The 13306-nt window shown below is 38.2% G+C and overlaps 1 non-coding gene across 1 annotated transcript; it reads right to left on the bottom strand.

Moving 5' to 3' along the window:
* Nucleotides 1-72, bottom strand: TRNAG-GCC. The gene has a single exon. It is a non-coding gene; the product is annotated as a tRNA-Gly (tRNA).
* Nucleotides 73-13306: the final 13234 nt, after the last annotated feature.

The raw sequence follows: 13306 nt of genomic DNA, 5'->3' as shown, positions 1-13306 counted from the left end.
TTCCCAACCCAGGGATCGAACCTGGGTCTCCCGCATGGCAGGCAGACGCTTTACCATCTGAGCCACCAGGGAGATACTGACAACCTTATGAAGTTTTAGGGAATATTCCTGGCATGGTGGCTTTCTGAGTGTTGTTCTTGTTATTAATGTCTGTGAGCTATATTATTTCTCCTCTTTTCCTCCTCTAACATACTTTTCTATTTTATTTATTTGAAGTTCATTCAGAACATTCTGAAGAATATTCCTCTAAGAGAAGAAATTTTAGAGATGGAAACTTACAATAAGACTGAGTATTGGTATTGACTTTCCCTATATTTGCCACCAACTTCTGCCAGATTGGTGATGTTGAAGTTTTAAATGTGATGACAAGCTCCATAACTCTGATTTGTTTTTAAAAGAAAATCAGCATCTACCTATGACACCATTTTTCTTAGAACTTTTTGAAGACTCTTCTTTTCAGCTTTTCATTGTTTATTTTCTTTCATTTTTTTCATTCTTAGCCTCAAAGAACTCCACATGCCTCTTTAGTTTTTATTTTTTCCATATCCCTTTTTAGAAATACAGTTTGGTTATATACTCATTTATAGGTTTTTTATAATCTTTTTGAGCTTTGCTCCTTATGCATAGCTTCTATTGCTGATTAAAAAAAATAGATTCCACAAAAATAGAGCGCCCCTAAATTTCTGCAGGTATGTCTCTGTGGTTGGCCTTCATTTCTAGAAAAGAAAAGGACCTGCACTTTTAACTTCCACAGCAGAGGGCTGGAGATACCCGAGTATGAAGAGCAACATTCTTCTCCATATTCTGCTGGACTTCATACCTTTAAATACTTTTCTTTTTCCACCTCTCCAGAGTGGGCAATAACTGCTTTGTGCAACAATCCGTTTGCAATTCCAGTGATAAATGGGCATGGTTAGGCCATGTCAGCCCATAGATTCAGAAAGATATATGTCTGGCTTTTTTGTGACAAGTAATAGCCTCTCCCTATTTCCCTGCAGCTAACAATCTGTTCTTTTACTTTGCAGAGAGTACGTTTGCGGACTCATTGCTTCTACAGACCTTGGGATGGGCACTGGCAGAGAGCTGTGGCTGCAGCGTCAGCACGTGGAGGAGCACAGCCGTGCACTGTGGCCTGCTGCAGTCCCTCACCTGTGCTCTGGGCCTGGAGTGGGCTCAGCAGCCTTCTTGCTATGCATGCTGCATGCTCAGTTGTAAGCAACTCTTCCAGACCCAGGGATTGAACCCAAGCCTTTTGCATCTCCTGCATTGGCAGGTGGATTCTTTACCCTTGTGCCACCTAGGAAGACCCCTTCCTCATGCTATATTGTTGTCTAAATGGATCTGCCTTTTAAATATTTGTTCTATTTTTTCTTTTTTTTAATTTAAAAATCCCAGTTATATACCCTGTTGTATCTCTTTTCATTTTCTTACAAATCTTTTTCATTCACTTTCTTAGTTATTTTAGGTTTTCTCCTTAATATGTTTATAACAGTGTCTGTTCTCCCTTATATTCCTCTACTTTATCCTTCAAAATTTGATGATTTTTTTCTCCCTCTGATTTTCTTGAGCTCTGACAGCTTAAATTTTATCTTCTCCTTCTGTCTAGTTATCTTGTAAGTTCTTACATTTGTGTTTTGAGCTCTTCCTTCATTGAATCGCTTGGTTCTTAAGTTTTTAAAATTTAAGGAGAGAGATTTGGTCATAATTTTTACATGCTCCATGACAATATTCTTTGGATGTTATTATGAATCTAACATTTATTTTTTATCATATCTTATAATCCTTTCATTTTTCCTTAGATATATTTGAATATCTTGATTTTGTTCCCTTATTTATTAAGTATCTCTGAAAAAAGTGAGTTTTATTAGCCGTTAGGAGCAAGTTTACATTAGCACAGAGATGGAATTAATTCTAGGCCAGTTGGAATTATCCCTGTGGTTTAGGGAGTCTTATGTAATTTTAGCTTGCTTTTCTCCTCAATGAATGGAATAGGCAGCTATGATTTCTTGTTTGTTAATTTCCTTGTTTTGCTTTGTATTGTTTTTAATCAAATCTTTTATTCTTCTCTACTGCCAAGAGACAGTGCCTTCTTGGTGGACTTCCCTGTTCAACACTATCTTCTTTACTTCAAGGGACAAACTAGTTCTAGGGAACCTAGAGGTTAGGTTTTGCATCTCAGGGTATGCCCTTATCCTTCAAAATTATGCTTTTCTGCCTCGTTCTGATACCTGAAGCTATAATTCCCTAACCGTGATGTCTCTTCTTTCCAATACACCCTGTATGATCACCATTGCTATAGTGACTGTGTATGTGCTTATTCCAAAAGAGCCTTATCAGCTTTGGTCCCTGGTCATTATAATGAGCAGAATGCACCTCTTGATTTGTTTTGTATATGTACAGTAAGAGAGAAATTAAAAATATATATATATACCTGAGGTTTGAGGTTGTTTGTTACTGCAGCATCACTTGGCCTATTTTGACTAATATACTCAGTTCACAACTGTTACCCTAGAGGGCAATTGGAAATAATAAGAGGCACTTTAGGTTATTGTAATGGCGGTATCCAGGGGCCAGGGATACTAAATCTCTACTAATGCTTACAACAGCATTATGCAATAATGATTGCTGAAATGTCAGTGGCTCCCCCACTGAAAACATGCAGTAAATGTCTTGAGAAGTATGGATAAAGTGCCTTCCTGAAATGAGTGCCTATTATTAAAACCTGTCTAAATTTGGCATTTAGGGAGGTCTTTTATTTTAAGTAATTCAGATAATTTCAAATTTATATATCTATATACTTATTATTTCCTAAATATAATACCCATAAGTGGACTGTTAGAATTTATTAAATTTGTATCATTCCCATATTGTTATTAATATCTGATAAATATCTGTGGATTTCATTAGAGTAAAATATCTTCATGAGTCCATGTTTGACAAAGTGCTGTTCATGTTATGAGTGCACATTAGTAAAATGTGGGTTCCACTTTTGTTTTCTGTAGTTTGAACTGACAAGAGGCTCAGAAAATAAACAATTGAAAAAGACATTCCCTAAAGGTAGCCATCAAGTGTAATAAGACTCAAGTCAAATGGCCCAGCTGTCACTGTAAAATACAGCCTATTGACTTCCTTCTCACTAGGGAAAAGCACTGCTTGCCACTTACCACAGACAGCATGGAGAGAAAGTATCACCCTACGAACGGCAGGAGGGCATGTCCCTTGTGTAGCTGAGAGAAAGGCACAAAACAAATCTGGTTACGTACGTCCCTAGTAGGTAACCACACATTTTTATAAGGGGTGAGGGTGGGTTGCATAATTGTTGTATTTTAATGTCAGAATTAACAGCTCCATAGTTAAAATATAACTGGATGACCAGCAACATTTTTAAAAATAGATATGTATTAAAAAGTAAAAAAGATCATTAAAGATCAGCTAGGTGCAAACTCCTAGTGGTGAGAAGTAAAGGGGGCAGCTTACACAAAGATGAGCAGAATAGAGCCTGCCTTCTTGGGATCTGGAGTCTTATCTGAAAGCTAAGCATTTTTGTTATTCTGTGCTCAGTTGTGTCCAACTCTTTGCAACCCCATGGACTGCAGCACGCCAGGCTTCCCTGTCCTTCACTGTTTCCCAAAGTTTGCTCAATCTCATGTCCATTGAATAGTGATGCGATCCAACCATCTCATCCTCTGTTGCTCCCTTCCCCTTCTGCCCTCAATGTTTCCCAGCATCAGGGCCTTTTCCAGTGAGTCAGATCTTTGCATCAGGTGGTCAAAGTACAGTGCTTCAGCATCAGTCCTTCCAATGAATATTCACCATTGAGTTCCTTTAGGATTGAATGGTTTGATTTCTTTGCAGTCAGAGGGATTCTCAAGAATCTTCTCCAGCACCACAGTTTGAAAACTACAGTTCTTTGGCTCTCAGTCTTCTTTATGGCCCAACTCTCACATCCATACGTGACTACTGGAAAAACCATATAGCTTTGACTAGACTGACCTTAGTTGGTAAAGTAGTGTCTTTGCTTTTTAATATGCTGTCTAGATTTGTCATAGCTTTTCTTCCAAGAAGCAAGTGTCTTTCAATTTCATGGCTGCAGTCACCATCTGCAGTGATTTGGGAGCCCAAGAAAATAAAGCCTATCACTGTTTCCATTTTTTTTCCTCCCATCTATTTGCTCTGAAGTGATGAGACCAGATGCTGTAATCTTAGCTTTTTGAATGTTGAGTTTTAAGCCAGCTTTTTCACTCTTCTTTTTCATTTTCATCAAGAGGCTCTTTAGTTTCTCTTTGCTTTCTGCCATTAGGGTGGTATCATCTGCATATCTGAGTTTATTGATATTTCCCCCAGCAATCTTGATTCTCACTTGAGCTTCATCCAGCCCTGCATTTCACATGATGTATTCTGCATATAAGTTAAATAAGCAAGGTGATAATATACATCCTTGACATACTCCTTTCCCAATTTGGAACCAGTCCATTGTTCCATGTCTGGTTCAAGCTGTTGCTTCTTGACCTGCATATAGGTTTATCAGGAAGCAGGTAAGGTGGTCTGGTATTCCCATCTCTTGAAGAATTTTCCACAGTTTCTTGTGATCCACACAGTCCGATGTTTTAGCGTAGTCAATGAAGCAGAAATAGATGTTTTTCTGGAATTCCTTTGCTTTCTCTGTAATCCAATGAATGTTGACAATTTGATCTCTGGTTCCTCTGCCTTTTCTAAATCTAGCTTGTACATCTGAAAGTTCTTGGTTCATGTACTGTTGAAGCCTAGCTTGAAGGTTATTTTGAGCATTACCTCGCTAGTGTGTGAAATTAATGCAATTAGATGGTAGTCTGAGCATTCTTTGACATTGCCCTTCTTTGAAATGGGAATGAAAACTGACCTTTTCCAGTTCTGTGGCCACTGTAGAGTTTTCCAAATTTGCTGATATATTGAGTGCAGCACTTTTACAGCATCATCTTTTAGAATTTGAAATAGGTCAGCTGAAACTCTATCATCTCCACTAGCTTTGTTTTTAGTAATGCTTCCTAAGGCCCATGACTTTACACTCCAGAATGTCTAGCTCTAATAGTGTTTATCATTAAGATATCTTTTGTACAGTTCTGCGTATTCTTTCCACCTCTTCTTAATTTATTCTGCTTCTGTTAGGTCCTTAAAATTTCTGCCCTTTGTCATGTCCATCCTTGCATGAAATATTCCCTTGGTATCTCTAATTTTCTTGAAGAGATCTCCATATATGTATAAACAAATATAATATCAATAAGCTGTGATAAATGTTATAACACAGGTAGTAAGAAAATTTAGTGAGAAGGTAGGAAGAAATATTTTAATTGAAAGGAGGCATATGAGTTAAATCTAGGAGGAAAATGTTTAAAGTTGAACCTTAAAAGAAGCCTACTGTGTGGACTGCTGAATAATATGTAAATATCACTGACCTCATTGTCTTAGGATTTGGTTAAGAGATGTAATAACTAACATCAGTAACACGTTTTGCAGTTAAGTGGTGCTATTACAGATATTATTCTTATGGATATATTAATATTAAAAGATGATTTATACAATTAGAACCTGAAAAATAGGCTTTTGAATGATTTAACCTAGAGTATTCTAATGATTACAATAATTTACCACTGAGTCTGCAGCTTATGATTCCATGTGTGTGTGTTTGTGTGTGTGTGAAGTATGTTCATGTCTTAGAAAAAGGCAGGCTGTATGCACTGTAGATGCCCACATTACTTCAATCTACCAATATTGACTCTTTGCAGTACCTCATTCAACCAAAATAAAAAATGATAATGTCATTCAAACTGATGTTTGAGTAAATTCTGTTCTTATAAGAGCATCCTCTCTTATAGCCTGGTACTAATGCTTACATTCATCGAATTCAAGGAGTTGTATGTGAACTACTAAGCACAGACAACTTGGGTTGTATGTGTATGTGTTTCCTTTGGTCTGGATACTGGTATTGATTAGATGAGGAATAAATAGTGTGGCCTTTCTTCAGGAAGTAACACTTCATAATGTCTTAAATCTTCTTAACTTAGCAGTGTCTGATGTATATACACAGCTGAGGAGGAAACACTGTTAAAGTACATGTCAGTGAGCCCAGACCTTGAGAGCTGTGAGCAAAAAATGATTTAATTATTTCAGTTCTTCCCATAATACTTATTTACTTCAACAGGATGCCAGTCTACTCCCTTGCTCCTTATTACTGTCATGAGAAAGGAACTCATATTGATCCCCCTTGTAATTTTCAGGCCTGGTGGGTGTTGCATGGTTGAACATCTGGGAATGCTGTTCATTGCTCTCCAGTGAATCAGCAGAAGGGGAGATGGGCCCCAGGTGTCCTGCAGCCAACTGCATTTCAAGGTTTGCTGACACTAATCCACACAGCATTGTACTGTCAAGTTAGATGGCTCTGGGTTTGCTATTGATGAGAAACACACATTGCCCAAGGGAGATATCTTCTTGTGATAAAAATGCAGTTTTCTTGGAATTTTAATTTATTCCAGAATTTCTTTCCAGAGAGCATATCCTGGTAGTTTACTGTGGTTAGTATGAAGAGTGAAGTGGCAAAAGAGAAAGAGGATGAGGTGATAATAGAAATGAAAACATCTGTGCTATTTTTCCAGATTGTACACCATCTAATTTAATATAACAGTACAGTGACAAAACTTTATTATTATCCTGACTTTACAGATAAGGAAATTGAGGTCTGGTAGGGTTAAGAAGTTTGTCCTTGCTGTTTAGTTGCTAAGTTGTGCCCAATTCTTTGCATCCCGTGGACTATAGGCTCCCAGGCTCCTCTGTCCATGGTATTTCCCAGGCAAGAATACTGGAGTGGGTTGCCATTTCCTTCTCTAGTCATGACCTAGGGATCAGACCCACATCTCCTGCAATGGCAGGTGAATTCTTTACTGCTGAACCACCAGGGAAGCCCCTAAGTAGTTTGGCTCAAGGTAACTTCCTGTTAGGTGATAAAGATGAAAAAAGTACTAATTGGCCAGTCTGGATATGCTCTACTGAATTAATAGATCCAATCCTCATAACAACCTATGTGGCAGAGACCAACACTGGTACCATTTTTTTTTTTAATGAGTATGAGAATCCAGATACTAGATTTATTTAGTTTAAGTGATTAGACTTGAATCTAGGTCTTCAGACTCCAGAACCCAGTCTGTACTGTGGTGCAGTCCTGTGGTGTCTTCTGACTGGAAGTTGATATTTCTCTCCACCTACCATGCTGAGAATGCATTCATCTTTAGAACATTTTGCACACTGCCTCACACATTAAAAAAAAAAAAGAAAATTGTAATTGAAAGCTACTATAAATGTGTGACTAGCAAGGCTATATTTGCCTATTACCTTTATTATAAAGATTTCTGAAGATTTTACAACTGTCATCAGAATCATCAAATGCTGCATCCCACTAAGCTTTTATCTGCATAAGGCATATTTTCAGGTTGTGGCTGGAAAGACTGAAATTCCACGACAAATGTGACTTTTCTAAATTGATAAGTTGTTAGTGGCAAGTCAGCCTGACAATCCACAGCAGCAAGGAAAGTTCTCATTGACTTGACTACATGCTACTCTTTACTGGCCATAAGCCCTCTGACTGAGAAGGCAATGGCACCCCACTCCAGTACTCTTGCCTGGAAAATCCCATAGGTGGCAGAATCTGATAGGCTGTAGTCCATGGGGTCGCTAAGAGTCAGACACAACTGAGCAACTGCACTTTCACTTTTCATTTTCATGCATTGGAGAAGGAAATGGCAACCCACTCCAGTGTTCTTGGCTGGAGAATCCCAGGGGTGGGGGAGCCTGGTGGGCTGCCGTCTATGGGATCGCATAGAGTTGGACTCAACTGAAGCAACTTAGCAGCAGCAAGCCCTCTGAGCTCACAATGTCACTTAGAAAATGTCTTGAAGTTTTCTGAGTACTTTCAGTGCATTCTTTTGTTTGTGCCTCACAACAATATCCTTGGGTGACAATTGTTATTTTTGTTTTACAAATAAGGAAACTGAGAGCTAGAGTCAGAGGTTAAGATTCAATTCACACAATGAGGAAATGGAGGAACCAAAGTCCAGAGCAGCTTCCCTGACTCAAAGGTCAGTGCTTTTCTCACTAGTCATTGCCACCTCACATTTTTGTTTAGATTTCTGTCAGCTTATATTCGTTATGAGCCACCAGAATCTGAAAATACAAATGTAATAAAGTGTCACAGTGGGTGGCTTTATGAAATGCATGAACCAAAAGGGAAATCTGATGGGCCTAACAGTGAGATCTTAAAATGTGCTCTCAACAAACATTCATCCAACACCAATTTGTTTAGCCCCTACTTTGCCCATGACATCATGTTCAATTATGTGAGCTATATAAAGAAGCAGGGGCCAGGTGTGTATGTGTTGTGTTTAGTCGCTCAGTTGTGTCCTACTCTTTGTGACCCTTCGGACTGTAGCCCTCCAGGCTCCTCAAAAAGCCTTCAACTCAACATATTTTTAGATGTACAACAGTTTATAGGAATCATGTCGTGATAATTATATACATGTCTTATTTCACCAGTAGAACTAAAATCAAATTCATGATGGTACCTGTGTCTTATTTATCTTTAAATTTCACGTAATGCCTGGCTCAGTATCATTCCTGCTGAATAAATGAATGAATGAATAACAGTGTAGAGTCAGGACCCCTTCTGTCTAGGAGCTTATGACCTACATGGAAAGATAGGAAACTAAGTAAAGGACAAGATTGATATATGACCATAGGATAGAAAGATGAGAAGCATGATTTCTAGTTGAGATGATCAGAGAAAGCTTCATGAAAGAGACCTTGTTGAATGAGAGGTAAATAATAAGGACTTGTGCTATCCTTTTTTAGAGCAATATTGGACAGACTAGCTTAGTGAAAACAATAAGTGGGAGATTTAAATCTTCTAGCATCTTATAGATGGGCAGAGTGGACCTATAAAACATTTTTGTTGAATGAATGATGATTAAATCTTTTCAACAAAAATTTTAATCTATTAACTTTTAAAAATGAAATGCTAAATGTCAAAACACTGTGATCAAGGATCTCGCCATCCTCAGTTTAGCCCTTCTAGAAATCACGGAAATACCTTATAGAGTGCTTTACTCTTACAGAGATTTAATAAACCTACACAATTCAGAAAAGTATTTTAGATGTATAATCTAAGAATGAAACAGATATCTTTGAGAGGTTGTCTCATTTCCTTGAGAAGGAGAATGTCAAGCCAAAACTCTTTCGTTATATCCTCCTTCTTACTTACCCCATATAATTTTAACATCTTTCAGCAGCCTGGTAATAAAAACTAGGATATGAAAATTCCTGCTTAATTCTGAGTCTAGGTTACACTTTAGTCTCCACATTGATCATTTGGTTTTATTTTGTTTCACAGAAAATCACTTGCAGTTCCTCCTAGGTTACTCTCAGAGCTAGGACTTTTACACTAGCAATAAAAAGAGGCATCATTTACCATAAGGCATTTTTTCCATTGATGGCAATGACTCATGGTGCTTTCCTTTACTCAGAAATAAAATAATAATGCTTCTATTTGAAATGTAAGGGTTTTTTATGTTTTATAAATTTTGCCTGGAGTTGTAATGATCAAAAGAATAAATAAGACCTTAAAGGATTAATTATGGAGATGGGATTCAGTTTGCTTTTATTACAACAGTAAGTAATAAACACATTTAGTGGACCTTCCAAATACTGTACTTTTATCTGAATCCTTTTACAACATTTTGAAGAACAGTGAAAAGAAAAATGTCAACAATGTTAATATTGCTAGTACAAATTATTTAATGTTTTTGGTAATCACATTTCATGCCCTATATAAATTCCCGTTGAAGAGAAGCTCCATTTGAACTTTTGTTGTTCTGTCGCTCACTCATGTCCAACTCTTTGCAACCACATGGACTGCAGCACGCCAGGCTTCCCTGTCCTTCATTATCTCCTGGAGTTTGCTTAAACTCATGTCCATTGAGTCAGTGATACCGTCCAACCATCTCATCCTCTGTTGTCCCCTTCTCCTCCTGCCATCAATCTTTCCCAGTATCAGAGTCTTTTCCAGTGAGTCAGCTCTTTGTATTAGGTAGCCAAAGTATTATAGCTTCAGCTTCAACATCATTCCTTCCAATGAATATTCAGGTTTGATTTCCTTTAGGATTGACTGGTTTGATCTCCTTGCAGTCCAGGGAACTCTCAAGAGTCTTCTCCAGCACCACAGTTAGAAGGCATTAGTTCCTCAGTGTTCAGCCTTTTTTATTGTCCAGGTCTCACGTCTGTACATAACTATTGGAAAAACCATAGCTTTGACTAGACAGACCTTTGTTGGTAAAGTAATGTCTCTACTTTTTAATACGCTGTCTGGGTTTGTCTTTGCTTTTCTTCCAAGGAAAAAGTGTCTTTTAATTTTGTGGCTGCAGTCACCATCCACAGTGATTTTGAAGCCCAGGAAAATAAAGTCTCTCACTGTTTCCATTGTTTCTCCATCTATTTGCTGTGATGTGATGGGACCGGATGCCAGATTTTCATTTTTTGAATGTTGAGTTTTAAGCCATCTTTTTCTCTCTCCGATTTCACTTTCATCAAGAGGCTCTTTAGTTCTTCTTCACTTTCAGCCATTAGGGTGGTATTATCTGCATTAGTTAGTTTATTGAAATTTCTCTCCACAGTCTTGATTCCAGGTTGTGCCTCATTCAGCCTGGCACTTCACATGATGTACTCTGCATATAAGTTAAATAAGCAGAGTGAAAATATACAGCCCTGGTGTATTCCTTTCCCAATTTGAAACCAGTCCGTTGTTCCATGTCTGGTTCTAACTGTTGCTTTTTGACTTGCATACAGATTTCTCAAGAGGCAGGTTAGGTGGTCTGGAATTGCCATCTCTTTAAGAATTTTCTGCAGTTTGTTGTGATCTACACAGTCAAAGGCTTTAACATAGTCAATGAAGCAGAAGTAGATATTTTTCTGGAATTCTCTTGCTTTTTCTGTGATCCAGAGGATGTTGGCAATTTGATCTCTGGTTCCTCTGCCTTTTCTAAATCCAGCTTGTACATCTGGAAGTTCTTGGTTCACATACTGAGCTGGATAACCACATACTGAACTGGATAACTATAGTAAAGTCCAAATAATTTGAAATTTTGACTTACAAAATCGTGATGAACACTTTTCAAAAAATAGCTTTCTAAATTAATTATCTAGGACTTTGAGGTGAATCATGTCTCTTGAAAATGTATATTATACATTTTTGGAAACTTTGTATATATGGCAGTGTTTGAAAATTTCTATGTGACGAGGTATAAGCCTTTTATAGTTTTACTCAGAACTTTGTAAAGTTCAGAGATTTGAATTGTCACCCATCTTCTCTTAGAACTCTATCTATGTCACAGTTCTATATGTTTATAATATTATGACTGTATAACTGCCGCTGCTACTGCTGCTGCTGCTGCTAAGTTGCTTCAGTCGTGTCCGACTCTGTGTGACCCCATAGACGGCAGCCCACCAGGCTCCTCCGTCCCTGGGATTCTCCAGGCAACAATACTCGAGTGGGTTGCCATATACTACTTTATCTTGAAATTTTTAAAAATAAAAGAGAAGGATGCAATAGTTGAAATAGAACATATATCATAAGCATAGGGGAAAAAAGACTTTAGAAAACATCAAAAAATAATCTAGAGGAAAAAAATATATTCATTCATGGATGGAAGCCCCAAATTGAATGTATTTCAAAAAATGTGATGTTCCTTCCCCAAGGCAAAGGTTTTTAGACCTTGATATTTAGGGGATCTCTTTGGGAGCCAGTTGAAATCAGAATTTCTGAGCCCCAATCCCCCAAAGAGGCCATATCTTTTAAATATCTAAAACAGCAGAAGGGTATATGAGGAAAGGGTAAGATAGATTAAAAGGGATGGGAAAAGCTTTTAATAATGATGGCTATGGTGCTTATTGTAATTGTGGCGATGGCTCTTTCAGGTGTGTATATAAGTCAAAACATCAAATTGTACATTTAAATTAGGTACTGTTTAGCATATGTTAGTTATACAGTAGTTGCATGTTAGTTATATTGTGGATCTGGGGCTTCACAAGTGGTGCTAGTTGTAAAGAATCTGCCTACTGATGTAAGAGACACAGGGATGTGGGTTTGATCTCTGGATCGACAAGATCCTCTGGAGTAGGAAATGGCAACCTGCTCCTGTATCCTTTCCTGGAGAATTCCATGGACAGAGGAGTGTAGTGGGCTTCAGCCCACAGGGCCACAAAGAGTCAGACACGACTGAGCAACTAAGCGTTGCCACTGCGCTGCAGTTATGAGAACTATAGAGTCTTGTCTTTGACTTCTAGGCCTCTCTGGTGACTGTCGTCACATAGAAGTTATAGCCTCTCTCACACTGCCCAAGTTGTTTGGATTTTAATGACAAAGGTATGCAATAATGGTGGGGGTCAAAGTCTGAAAACTTACAGGACTTCTTGCAAAAGACTGTGCAATTTCTAAGCAGGTGACCATATATGAGTGAGGAAAATGGCTGATTCTTAGGCTTTATGAAAATTCTATAGATTGTCTAGCAATTACATGGGCTAAAAAACCTCAGGGTAGGAGAAAATTGACCTTACCAAGGAAGATTCTGGCATGGAGCTTCTTGAATATTAAAAGATTTGTAACTCAACTGGACAATGGAAAGTACACTTACTGAAGACATCCATTCAGTTTGGTCGTTCAGTCATGTCTGACTCTGCTACCCCATGGGCTGCAGCACTCCAGGCTTCCCTGTCCATCACCAGTGCCCCGGGATTGCTCAAACTCATGTCCATTGAGTCAGGGATGCCATCCAACCATCTCATCCTCAGTTGTTTCGTTCTTCTGCCTTCAATCTCTCCCAGCATCAAAGTCTTTTCCAATAACTCAGTTCTTTGCATCAGGTGGCCAAAGTTTTGGAGCTTCAGCTTCAGCATCAATCCTTCCAATGAATATTGAGTAGAGTTCCTTTATGATTGACTGGTTTGATCTCCTTGCAGTCCAAGAGCCTTCTCCAGTACCACAGTTCACAAGCATCAATTCTTCGATGCTCAGCTTTCTTTATGATCTAACTCTCACGTCCATACATGACTACTGGAAAAACCATAGATTTTACTATACTGATCTTTGTCAGCAAAGTAATGACTGAAGACATACATGGAGGAAAGTTCCAATAATTGCTTAGTCTTGCTTCTTTATACAGATGAAGAAGTGGAGTCAGTATTGATTGTAAAGTTTACCTGAAGGCACAAACACAATGTAATTGAACTAAGG

Source organism: Oryx dammah, unplaced genomic scaffold (assembly GCF_014754425.2).
Source record: "Oryx dammah isolate SB20612 unplaced genomic scaffold, SCBI_Odam_1.1 HiC_scaffold_1, whole genome shotgun sequence".
Lineage (NCBI taxonomy): Eukaryota > Metazoa > Chordata > Mammalia > Artiodactyla > Bovidae > Oryx > Oryx dammah.
Note: the sequence above shows the minus strand (reverse complement) of the source record. Positions and strands in the feature narration are given on the sequence as shown.